We start from the raw sequence: 11,090 nt of genomic DNA on the forward strand, positions 1-11,090 counted from the left end.
TTTTTGCATTTTTTCCAACGGGCGCCGGAACTGTTAAACACCCGACCGTTTCTGACAGTTACTGACCGAATGGAACGGAAATACGTAAATTCCTTTGCTGACAGAAGTGGACCCGACATTTTCAACATTGTCGATCTGGGTGCAGGGGCAGGAAATAGTGTAAAAGTGACTTTATTTCTACTGTTTGGATTCAGAAATGGTCGGCCAATCCATTGTTTCTGTACGGATGGGTCCGAATCCCATCCGCGTCGTTATTGTATTGGACTTTTGAGGCGGCCCAACGTAAGTTTTGAACAATCAAAATGGGCTTGAATGTTATTATTATCAATCCGACACCGGTGTTTTAAGTCTGTGTCCCTGGATTGTTTATATTTTGTTGAAATGGAGAGGAATAATTGGAATTTTTCACCTCATCTCGTGGGATAAAGTTCGAGTAGAGAGGAAGGATCGGAGATAAATTGTTCTGTCCTTCCTTGCTGCCTCTGTGGTTTGCAGCGAATGAAAGATTAGCGGGAACAGCAAATGATATGGAAGGTGGAACATAAAGGGTCAACTTTATCCATCAAGAAGAAATCTAATTTCAAAACTTTTCAACAATCTTAAATCAGCCCAGTTATTAGATTTGTACCAAGTCTGTAGATATTTATCTTTTCTCTGTCTCTGTCCTCTGCAAACGTTGAAATTCTGCCCCGTCCATCCAAGTCCATGTTGTACATTATCTATTTCAAGCCGACGCTATCAGGCCTTCTTTACCGAAATCGTTTTCAATGTACGACTTGCGTTATCAATTGAGACCTTGCAGAATGTATGAGGTCAGAAACTGCATTATTGTCTGCATGTGCAACGGAAAAAGGTGCTTCCTGATTTCACCAGTGAAAATCCGAGCTCTAACCACCAGAGGAAATAACTTCTCTGCATCGACTCTTCCGAATCGTTTTATCATTTTAAATACCTCAATCAGATCAACCATTCAAACTGAAGGCAACAGAATCCGAGTTAATGCAACCTGTCTTCATAATTTAAACCTTTAAGACCAGGTATGATTCTGGTAATCTGCGCTGCACCCCCTCCAAGGCCGATATATCCTTCAAGAGGGGCGGTTCCCAGAACTGAACGCAGTTCTACTGATGTACTGAAGCACAACTTCCTCCTCTTTGTATTCCAGTCGCCTTAAAATAAAGGTCAACATCCCTTTGGCCTTTTTGATGACCTTTTTTATTGTCCAATAGTTTTTAGTGATTTGTGTACATGGACACACAAATCCCTTTGCTCCTCCACTGTTTCTAATCTCTCGACATTGAGAACATTTTCCGATTGATTGGATCCAAAGTGAATTACCTCACACTTCCCCTCATTGACCTCCATATAATACAGTTTTACGAGTCATTTAATCTGTCTCTGTCCCTTTGTAACTTTCTGATCCAATCCCCACAGGTAACTGTGCCTCTGATCTTACTGTCATCTGCAAACTTGGATATAAAACTCTCTATTCCTTCATCCAAGTCACTGAGAAATATTGGGAGCACAATCCGGTTCCTTGATATTTTGAGGAATCCTTGAAATCCCACGGTGTTTCCCCGCAGAGTTTCAGTGAGCGCTGCAGTAAATCTCGTCCACGGGACTTTATTGAAAACCCTCATTTTTTGCTTTTCAATCAGAATTGTCTTTGCATCCCGTGCTGGTGAGTCAGGGATTTGTGTTCCAAGAATCAGGAATATGATCTGGAACCAGATCTTGCCGACTGCGCTACTGGAGAAATATGAGTTCGATTTTTATTTTTGATCCGCTCGATCAGATTGAATTTGACCCAGAAACAGGAAGCGGTTTTGGTGAAACTGATCCGAGGGGGAAGCGCGAAGGTGGTTGAAGCGATGAGCTGCTCAGTGATTGGATCCAGCCCGTGTGGCTCGGGATCCCGGTCTGGTCTTGGTCGCCGACACTGTTTTCTCCCTGATCGGTTTCCCTCTGCTTTCACCAATTGCCCCAGGGACCTGGATTCAGCACCAGGCAGAGAGATAGAAACAACTGTCTGGTGTTTATTGACCTGATCGGGAGGTTAATGTCACCGGCGGCTGATTCACTGAGATCTCCAGGCCTGTGCTCTGCCGCCATTTGCATTGGTTCCCTGTTCGACGCTTGTTCTCGCCGGGTGAAGAAGACAGATTTTCGCTTTCACCAGTTTGTTTTAATACTGGACCGGTCTCATTTTCTGTGTGGATAACTGGGATAAGTGGACGGAGCAGGGACAGAGAAGGCTGTTGGAACCCGGAGCGGAATAAGGTCTCACTGTTGTCGGACCAGAATTATTTCATTATCATTCTAATCCTGCAATTGCTGGGACCTCGAGCCACAATGATGAATTCACAGCGTGCGCCATTATCGATAGGTAAATGTTGCAGAAAGTGAGATACGGGAATTTGTGATTTGCCCAATAATTTCTGGAACATTTCCGCCGCTCCTCCGAAAGGCTCGGTGAAACGATAAAAGTTGTTTTCGTCGCTCAGCCCACGGTTGCCGTCAACGGCGATCGCCAATTCGCTGTATTTACGCAATTATTCGCGCCGCAGCCAATTAAGATTGGACAATAACGGCAAATAAAGTATGAGGCAGCAAGAAGTGAATGAGAAAAGTCACAGACTTCAGCCTCTCAGCTTCTATCCTGCTATCTCACTCTCAGGCTCAGTCTTTTGTTCCTTTTCAGTCGAGTTTATTTCTGCTCCCTCCCATCTTCCTTCCTTCCATCCATCACTGCCATCTTTCGTGGAAAAATCCGTTCCTGCCGTCTGCAGCTATGAAAAAATCTGAGACGCCAATTGGTGATTTTTCCCTTAAAATGGAAGCGTAGTGGGACTTAACTGGGATTCGATCTCCTGACTTCTCATTTATCAATCAGTGAAAACCTCAAAGTGAAAATAAGACCCGAAGTTCAACGAAACGCTGGCAATTGACAATGCAGCCATGTAAAACTTCGCTGCCACCCACAGCCGATCAGCCATCCTTTCAGACGGTTCCTGTTCATTCAATCTCGCTTTCTATTCCGATGTACAGCATCATCGAGTTGTACACTAATTATTTCAAGTAAACAATATCAACGTCTTTTCACCAAATTTTGAATGTCCAACTTGTCTTATCCAGTAAGATTTTCTAAAATTAAAATGATCTGAAGCAAAATTGCCTTTTGTGTGAGAATAGGTACACCGGGTAGACTAGCGCTAATACACATTTCATAATGTAAAACAAACACACGTTAAACTATGGTGCAGTAGATGTCGGAGGTCACCCACATGAGGAGGTCAGGGCCGGGTGTATCACACACAGTGCTCACCAACATTCCGTGGGAAGAGATCATAAATGCAATTGGGTAAGACCAGATAGTGTGGAGAGAGTGTGGGAATAAAACAGGATGAATAGGGCTAGATATAAGATGTGCTGACAGGGGACAAGGAAGAGAAGATCATGACTGATATCCATGGTTTCTCAGGCTGAGACCGTTGAACAAAAGTTCGAGGTTATGACGCCGACGCACTGAAGGGGAAGGCTCAACAACGTCGCTTGGCAAAGGTATCAATACCATAACGTTGGGAAAGGTTGGCATCAATGTGGGCGCCGTGGCTCAGTGGTTCATGCACCTGTCTTGTGAACAGGGGATCCTGGGTTCAACTCCCAGCGGTGCTTTTAGTTTATGTTGTTTGTTTCTTTGCTCCCATTTTTCCACCCGTTGTGCTTCAGAGAGCAGTGGGAGCAATGTTTCCTCCTCCTCATTGGCAGCCTCCAGAAGCCCTTCGTTTTGCTTCCCAGCCTCTCTGTGTTGACTGCCGAGTTAAATTAGTTCCAGAGATTCCCATCCACGGGTTTCCAATTGCATCGAATCATCTCCGTGAGGTTAAAGTGCCCCCTGCTCCTTTATATTTCCATTAAATAATATCAATCAATTGCGGAATAAAAATTCTGCTGTCCGCTGATGTTCTGTATTTTCCCCAATCAATTAGAGAGGAGGGAACGAATCTTTCTGTGAGGACGTTTGACAAACTGATTCTAGGGTAGAGCTGAACATTCATGGTGGCGATTAAACACAGACCAACACCGCGGGACCGCTTCTGGTCAACGACTTTAATTGTTAAACCAGAGCTGTTTTAGCGAAGAGATTGAAGAGCTGGATTCTAAATCTAAGGGGATTCCGACCCGCCGGTTTAACCGGATTTACACGGTTCACTTCACTCCAATAGGAAAACATTCGACAATTTCAAAAGTTTCATCCCCTCATTCTCGAGACCGGACAGGAAGTGAAATTACAAATTGTTTTTTTCAGTTAGAGTAACAAGATTCTTCTCAATATAAGAAAAACGGAGTGTTTCAAACTGCAGGGAGTGAATTAACCGCAGAAGGAGGCCATTCGGCCCGTCGACTCCGTGCCGGCTCTCTGCAAGTGCAATCCAGCTGATCCCATTTCCCCGCTCAAAACTCGTCGCTCTGCATTATTTTCCCTTCAAGTACTTATCCAATTCCCTTTTGAAAGCCACGAGTGAATCTGCCTCCACCACCCCCTCAGGCACTGCATTCCAGGTCACAACCATCGCTGTGTCAAAAACTTTTTGCTCATGTCGCCTTTGGTTCTTTTGCACATGACCTTAAATCTCTGTCCTCTGGTACTTGACCCCTCCGCCAATGGGAACAGTTTCTCTCTATCTACTCTGTCCACACCCTTCATGACGTTGAATACCTCGATCAAATCTCCTCCAAAATTTTGGCTCAATGGTGAACAACCCCAGCTTCTCCAGTCTATGCAAGGAACTGAAGTCCCTCATCCCTGGAATCATTCTCGTAAATCTCTTCTGCAACCTCTCTAATCCTTCACATCCTTCCGAATGTGCGGTGCCCAGAACTAGAAACAATACTCTAGTTGTGGCTCAACCACTGCTTTATAAAGGTTCAACATAACCTCCCTGCTTTTGAACTCTATGCATCTATTTATAAAGCCCAGGTTCCCGTATGCTTTCTTAACCGCTTTCTCAACCTGCCCTACCATCTTCAATGATTTGTGTCCATAGACCCGCAGATCTCTCTGTTCTTGCACCCCTATTATAATTGGCCCCTTTAGTTTATATTGCTTTTCCTCGTTCCATCACTCTTACCTTCCGCCGATACTTCTCAGGACTTAAAACTCAGTTTAATTACACCGACTTATCATTTTCTAATTTATCCCGTTTCTCTCCCCCTCTGTCTGTATCGAACGTGGTTTCCTCACATGTTGCGACCCCGCCCGCACTCCTTCCGTCTCTGTGTTCAGACAAAGGAATTGGCTGAAGTGTCACATCATCCTGGGGGATTTCAGTGTGTAAGCGAGGCTTCCACGGACACTGGATCCCGTTCAAAGAGTTTCATCAAGAGGTGTTTCAATACGGTGAGGTGATCTTTACTTCCTGGAGATTATAATGTCCAGACGGGCAGTGAGACTGAATGGAGTCTGAGTGCAGAGATTGGAATGGGAGGCCAGCAAATTCACTTTGGTCTGGCTATGATTTAATTTCTTCTCCATGAATCCCCTGAGCTGGCGATCAGCCTCCTCATTGAGAGCGATTCGCCAATCCAGATCAAAGGGAATTAAGTATCAAGAAAGTCGAGTGGGACTGGAGCCCGTTGTTTGATAAATTTATTCGAGTTTTTTGATGATGTAACCAGCAGGGTAGATCAAGGGGAACCAGTGGATGTAGTTTACATGGATTTTGAAAAGGCATTCGATAAGTTCCCACATAAAAGCTTTTTGCATAAGGTAAGGGCGCATGTGGTTGGGGGTAATATATTAGCATGGATAGAAGATTGGTTAACGGAGAGAAAGAAGAGAGCAAGGATAACGAGTCATTCTCAGGTTGGCAGTCTGTAATTAGTGAGGTGTCGCAAGGATCGGTGCTTGCGCCTAAGTTATTTGCAATCTATATTAATGAATTAGATAAAGGGAACGAGTGTACTGTATCCAAGTTTGCTGACGATACAAAGCTCGGCGGCAAAGCAAGTTGTGAGGAGGACACAAAGAATCTGCAAAGGGATATAGAAAGACTTACTGAGTGGGCAAGAAGGTGGCTGATAGGGTATAATGTGGAGAAATGTGAAGTTATTCACTTTGGCAGTCAGAATAGAAGAACAGAATATTGTTTCAATGGTGATAATCTATTAAAGGTTGGTCTTCAGAGAGACTTGGGTGACCTCGGTCAAAAAATTATGACGTGGGTCCAGCAAGCAATTAGGAAAGCAAATGGCATGTTGGCCTTTATTGCAAGGGGGTTGGAGTACAAGAGTAAGGAAGTCTTATTGCAGTTGTGAGGGCTTTGGTGAGACCTCTCCTAAAGTACTGCGAACAGTTTTGATCTCCTTATCTAAGGAAGGATTTACTTGCCTTGGAGACAGTGCAATGAAGGTTGACTAGATTAATTCCTGGGATGAGAGGGTTGTCCTATAAAGAGAGGTTGAGTAGAATGGGCCTATACTCTCTGAAGTTTAGAAAAATGAGAGGTGATCTCATTAAAACATAAAATATTATGAGGGGGCTTGACAGGTTAGGTGCTGAGAGATTGTTTCCCCTAGTTAGATAAAATAGAACCAGGGGCATAGTCGCAGGACAAGTGATCGGTCATTCAAGACTGTGATGAGGAGGAATTTGTTCAAGCAGAGGGTTGTGAAATTTGGAATTTTTTACCCAAGAGGACTGTGGATGCTGATTCATTGAATATATTCAAGGCTGACATAGAAAGTTTTTTGGACTCTAGGAGAATCAAGGGATATGGGGATCGGGCGGGAAAGTGGAGTTGAGGTAGAAGACCAGCCATGATCTGATTGAATGACGGAGCAGGCTCGAGGGGCCGTCTGACCGACGCCTGCTCCTGTTTCTTATGTTCTTAAAACAGGAAGCGTCGGGGTGGCTCTTTGCGTTCCATGAAGGACATCAGTGAATAGCTTGGGATTTTATTACAAGGTCCCACCCTTCAGTATCATTACTATGTATCCGTTATCTAAAATACAACGCCAGTGGGATTCGAACCCACAACCTTTAAAACCGCTTCATTTAGTCACAATGACGTATCAATGCGCTATCCATTGCGTCACAGAGCTAAAAGCAGCAAGGTTATTTTACTGAGTGGTGAACCGACCGGGCAAGCCGTTCGGTTGATTTGCACTTCCCATTGATTTTCCATGGGGTTTTGCAAGGCACGTTTTTATCAGCCAAACATCCAAAAAGAGCTGCAGAGCGACGACATCAGACTGAGAGATAGGGGTTCAGGGATATTGTGATGAACTTGATAGGTAGGTTTGAGAGGCATGGAGAGAAGGACTCAGTTGGGTTTGATGGATATGGTGAGAACTGGGAAGCTGGGGTTGGATGGGGAGTAAAGCTCCCTCAACAATATCCCGTCAAACACATCCAGGGTAGGTACAGCACGAGCTAAGTACAGAGTAAATCTGCCTCCATATTGTCCCATCAAACACTCACAGGGCAGGTACAGCACGAGTTAGATTACAGAGTAAATCTCCCTCTACACTGCCCCATCAAACATTCACAGGGCATGTACAGTATGGGTTAAATACAAAATAAAGCTGCCTCTAAACTGACCCATCAAACAATCCAAGGGCAAGTACAGCACGAGTTAGATTACAGAATAAATCTCCCTCTACACTGCCCCATGAAACAATCACAGGGCAGGTACAGCACGGGTTAGTTACAGAGCAAAGATGCCTCTAAACTTTCCTATCAAACACTCCAATTGCAGGAGTACAGAGCGGCGGGGATATCACAGTCTCATTGTCGGTGCAGCACAGGAGGAGGCCATTCAGCCCCTCGAGTCCCTTCAGCCATTCAGTTAGATCTTGGCTGATCTGTGCGTAGGAACAAATGGAAGCGATTCATCTGCTCGAGCCTGTCCCATCATTCAACTAGTACCTCAGCTCCATTTAACCGTCTTTTCTCCACACCCTCTGATAACCTGAACCAACAAAAATCTCTCGATCTCAGCACTGATATTTTCATTTCATGGAGTCACTGCTGCCTTTTCGGGGAGAGAGTTCTAGATTTCACGGAAAAGCAGTGCCCGTGACAAAAGCTGGTCTCGATCTACAAACCGCCTCCTCAAAGTACCCGGTTTACTGGACGGTCAGAGAAATTGAGGGGCAGCAGATCCTTAAAATTCCTGCGCTCAGCTCTAATACTAAACAGCAACTCCCCAATGTTAGAGAAAGAGTTTTCATTCGACATTCTAAGCCCCTTGTTTTTGAAATGTGCTGTTGAGAATACAGCACGTGCAGACAAAGGGACAGGCAGAAATGCAGATTTGGCAAATAACAATGCAAAATAGATCCTCACAAATTAAACGCATTGTGAAATGAAATTGGGAAAATGATTAACAGTAACGATAATAATGAAAATAACGATAATAATCCTCCTCATCATCATATTGGAATTAATCCAGAAGGAGAATTAATTGTGGGGAATGTCCGTGGAACGAGTTATATCATCGGTCAGAGCGCAGTAGATCAGCATCACCTCAAGATTTCGCCCACCTCGATGCACCGGTAGCTTCCAAAAGCCGTTTTATTTCCTTCTTTCTGAATCCAAACAGTGAGAATTAAGTTACCGGTACAACATGTCCTGCCCGTGCACCCAGATCGACAATGTTGAAATCCCACAGTCAGGAAGACAAGGAATGTATGTATTTACGCCAAGTCTCTTTTGGGACTGTTAGAAATGGTCGGATGTAAAACAGTTCAGGCCCATGTAGAACACGTTATCAACCAGTGTGCAAACCGCCCACAGCAGGACTGGAACCTGCAATCTTGTGATGACATCACGATGAAGAGCGAAATCAGATGCCTTTTTTATTGGACCACGATCACCAAATGATCTAAAACCCGGAACCGTGTTCATTAAAGCCTTTACTTCATTCTGTCTCTTGCTTTCACTTTGTGGATGTTGTTCATTTAATTGATTATCTCTTCATTTACCAAGTTGGCCCTTCGGCTTCCGAAATCGAAATAAATCTTTCAGAAAACTGACAGCTGAACTCCCGCTCGGTCTCCGAGAAATTTACAATCAAAATAAACAATGTTCAAATAATTGATCGAAATGATTAGCCTCCAAACCGAACCTCTTCCACACTCAGTCCGTAAAATAGAGAGAGAGGAAAAGACAAATTGGTGAACTGAAAATCTATACTGAGAGCAACACAGAGCAGAGAGAGCGAACATAATTTACTGCGGGCCCCGACGGGCCGAATGGTCTCTTCCTGTTCTTTCCAATACGAACATTCTCTAATTCCACTGGGCGTGATTACTATTTTCTGATTTTCATTTGGTATTAAATATGAACGCAGTGTATGTGTGAGAGTGTGTGAGTGTGGTGGGGGTCCCGGAACCTCGGGGTAATGGGTTCGATTCAGATCTGGCGCTCAGTGTTAATATGTGTATTCTCACTGTTTAATAGTTAAATCGCGGGTTTCTTGCTGTGCACTCAACACATGCCCTGTAATGAGTGTTTAATTTCTGCAGGGAATGTTTTGCGAGGTTGGTAATATTCAACTCGCGGGAAATTTAAAAAATGGGAAAGAATTATTTTTGCCAAAATGAGAGGGCACGGAATTGGAGCGAGCCATTTGACTTGGGTTGAACATTAGTTGGGATGTAGGAGGCAGAGAGTGGGGATAAAGTTTAGGTATTCTGATTGGCGGGATGTGACAGTGATGTTCCCCAGAGTTCTGTTCTGGGGCTTCAACTCTCCACCATATTTATAATGACTGCGATGAAGGAATACAGGGTTGGATATCCAAGTTTGCAGATGTGACTAAGTGAGGACGGACAGTAAGTGAAAAAGGGAGCAGGAAGTTGCAAAGGCGCATAGACAGATTAAGAGAATGGACAAAACTATGGTAAATAAAGTTCAAAGTGGGCAAGTGTGAGGTCATCAACTTTGGACACATAAATCGGCGAATTTTCTGAATGGTTAGAAGCTAGGGATTGTAGAGGAGCACAGAGATGAGGGAGTCCAAGCACATATATCATTGAAAGGCAGGTGCAGAAAGCAATTAAAAAGTCTTGTGATACGGGGCTGGAATACAAATGTGATGCAGTGATGGATCAATTATTTTGAGCCTTGTTCACAGCCCATTCAGCGGACTGTGTTCAGCACAACGCCTCAGAAAGGATATTTTGGCCTTGGAACGGGTGCAGTGCAGATTCACCAGAATGATACCGGGGCTGAGACGGTTAGTTTTGAGAGCTTTTTGCATAAATATAGCTGTAATCACTTGAGTATAGGAGATCGAGTGATGGTCTGATCGAGGTGTTTAAAATGAAAAACGATTCAATCGGGTAGATGCGGAGAAATTATTTCCTTTGGTGGGGAAATCAAGAACAAGGGGACATAAACTTAAAATTAATTCGAGGCCATTCAGGAGCGAAATCAGGAAGCATTTTTTTGCACGAAGGTCAGTGAAAATTTGGAACTCTTTCTCCCAAAAGCTGTGGAGACTCCGGGTCAATTGCAGTTATCAACACTGAGATAGATAGATTTCTGTTAGTTTAGGGTATCAAGGGATACGGAGCAAAGGTGGGAAAATGGATTTAAGGCGCAGATCAGCCATGATCTAACTGAATGTTACAACAGGCCCGACGGGTTGAATGGCCTACTCCTGTTCCTAATGTTGCTATTGTCCAAGGCGTGAGCTATTTTAATACCATAGGAAACATCAAAGTGAAACTCTCTGGAATGTATAATAATTGAATGTAATGAACGGAGCAGAAACTGGAAACCCCACCGCAGCCCACAGAATCCTGGGGATGTGGATTTCAGTCGAGCTTCTGCTTCATACTTGTCACAACCTATTCCAATATTGTCCAGGTCCCGATACCTCGGGTAGCGCTCTTCAAACAGAAAGGTGTCAGTTTTGTCCTCATCTGAAACCTTTAAGGATTCTTAATGTCAGTGAAACGGACGTTATTTCAAGCCCTTGTCTATGGTTACATTACTCCACCTGAGGTGTTCGGGCAAAGCCCGATGTCTTCCCGTCCCAAATACATAAATCCCTAATTCAATTACGAGCCTGAGAGCC

The sequence above is a fragment of the Heptranchias perlo genome, unplaced genomic scaffold (genome assembly GCF_035084215.1).
Source record: "Heptranchias perlo isolate sHepPer1 unplaced genomic scaffold, sHepPer1.hap1 HAP1_SCAFFOLD_54, whole genome shotgun sequence".
Lineage (NCBI taxonomy): Eukaryota > Metazoa > Chordata > Chondrichthyes > Hexanchiformes > Hexanchidae > Heptranchias > Heptranchias perlo.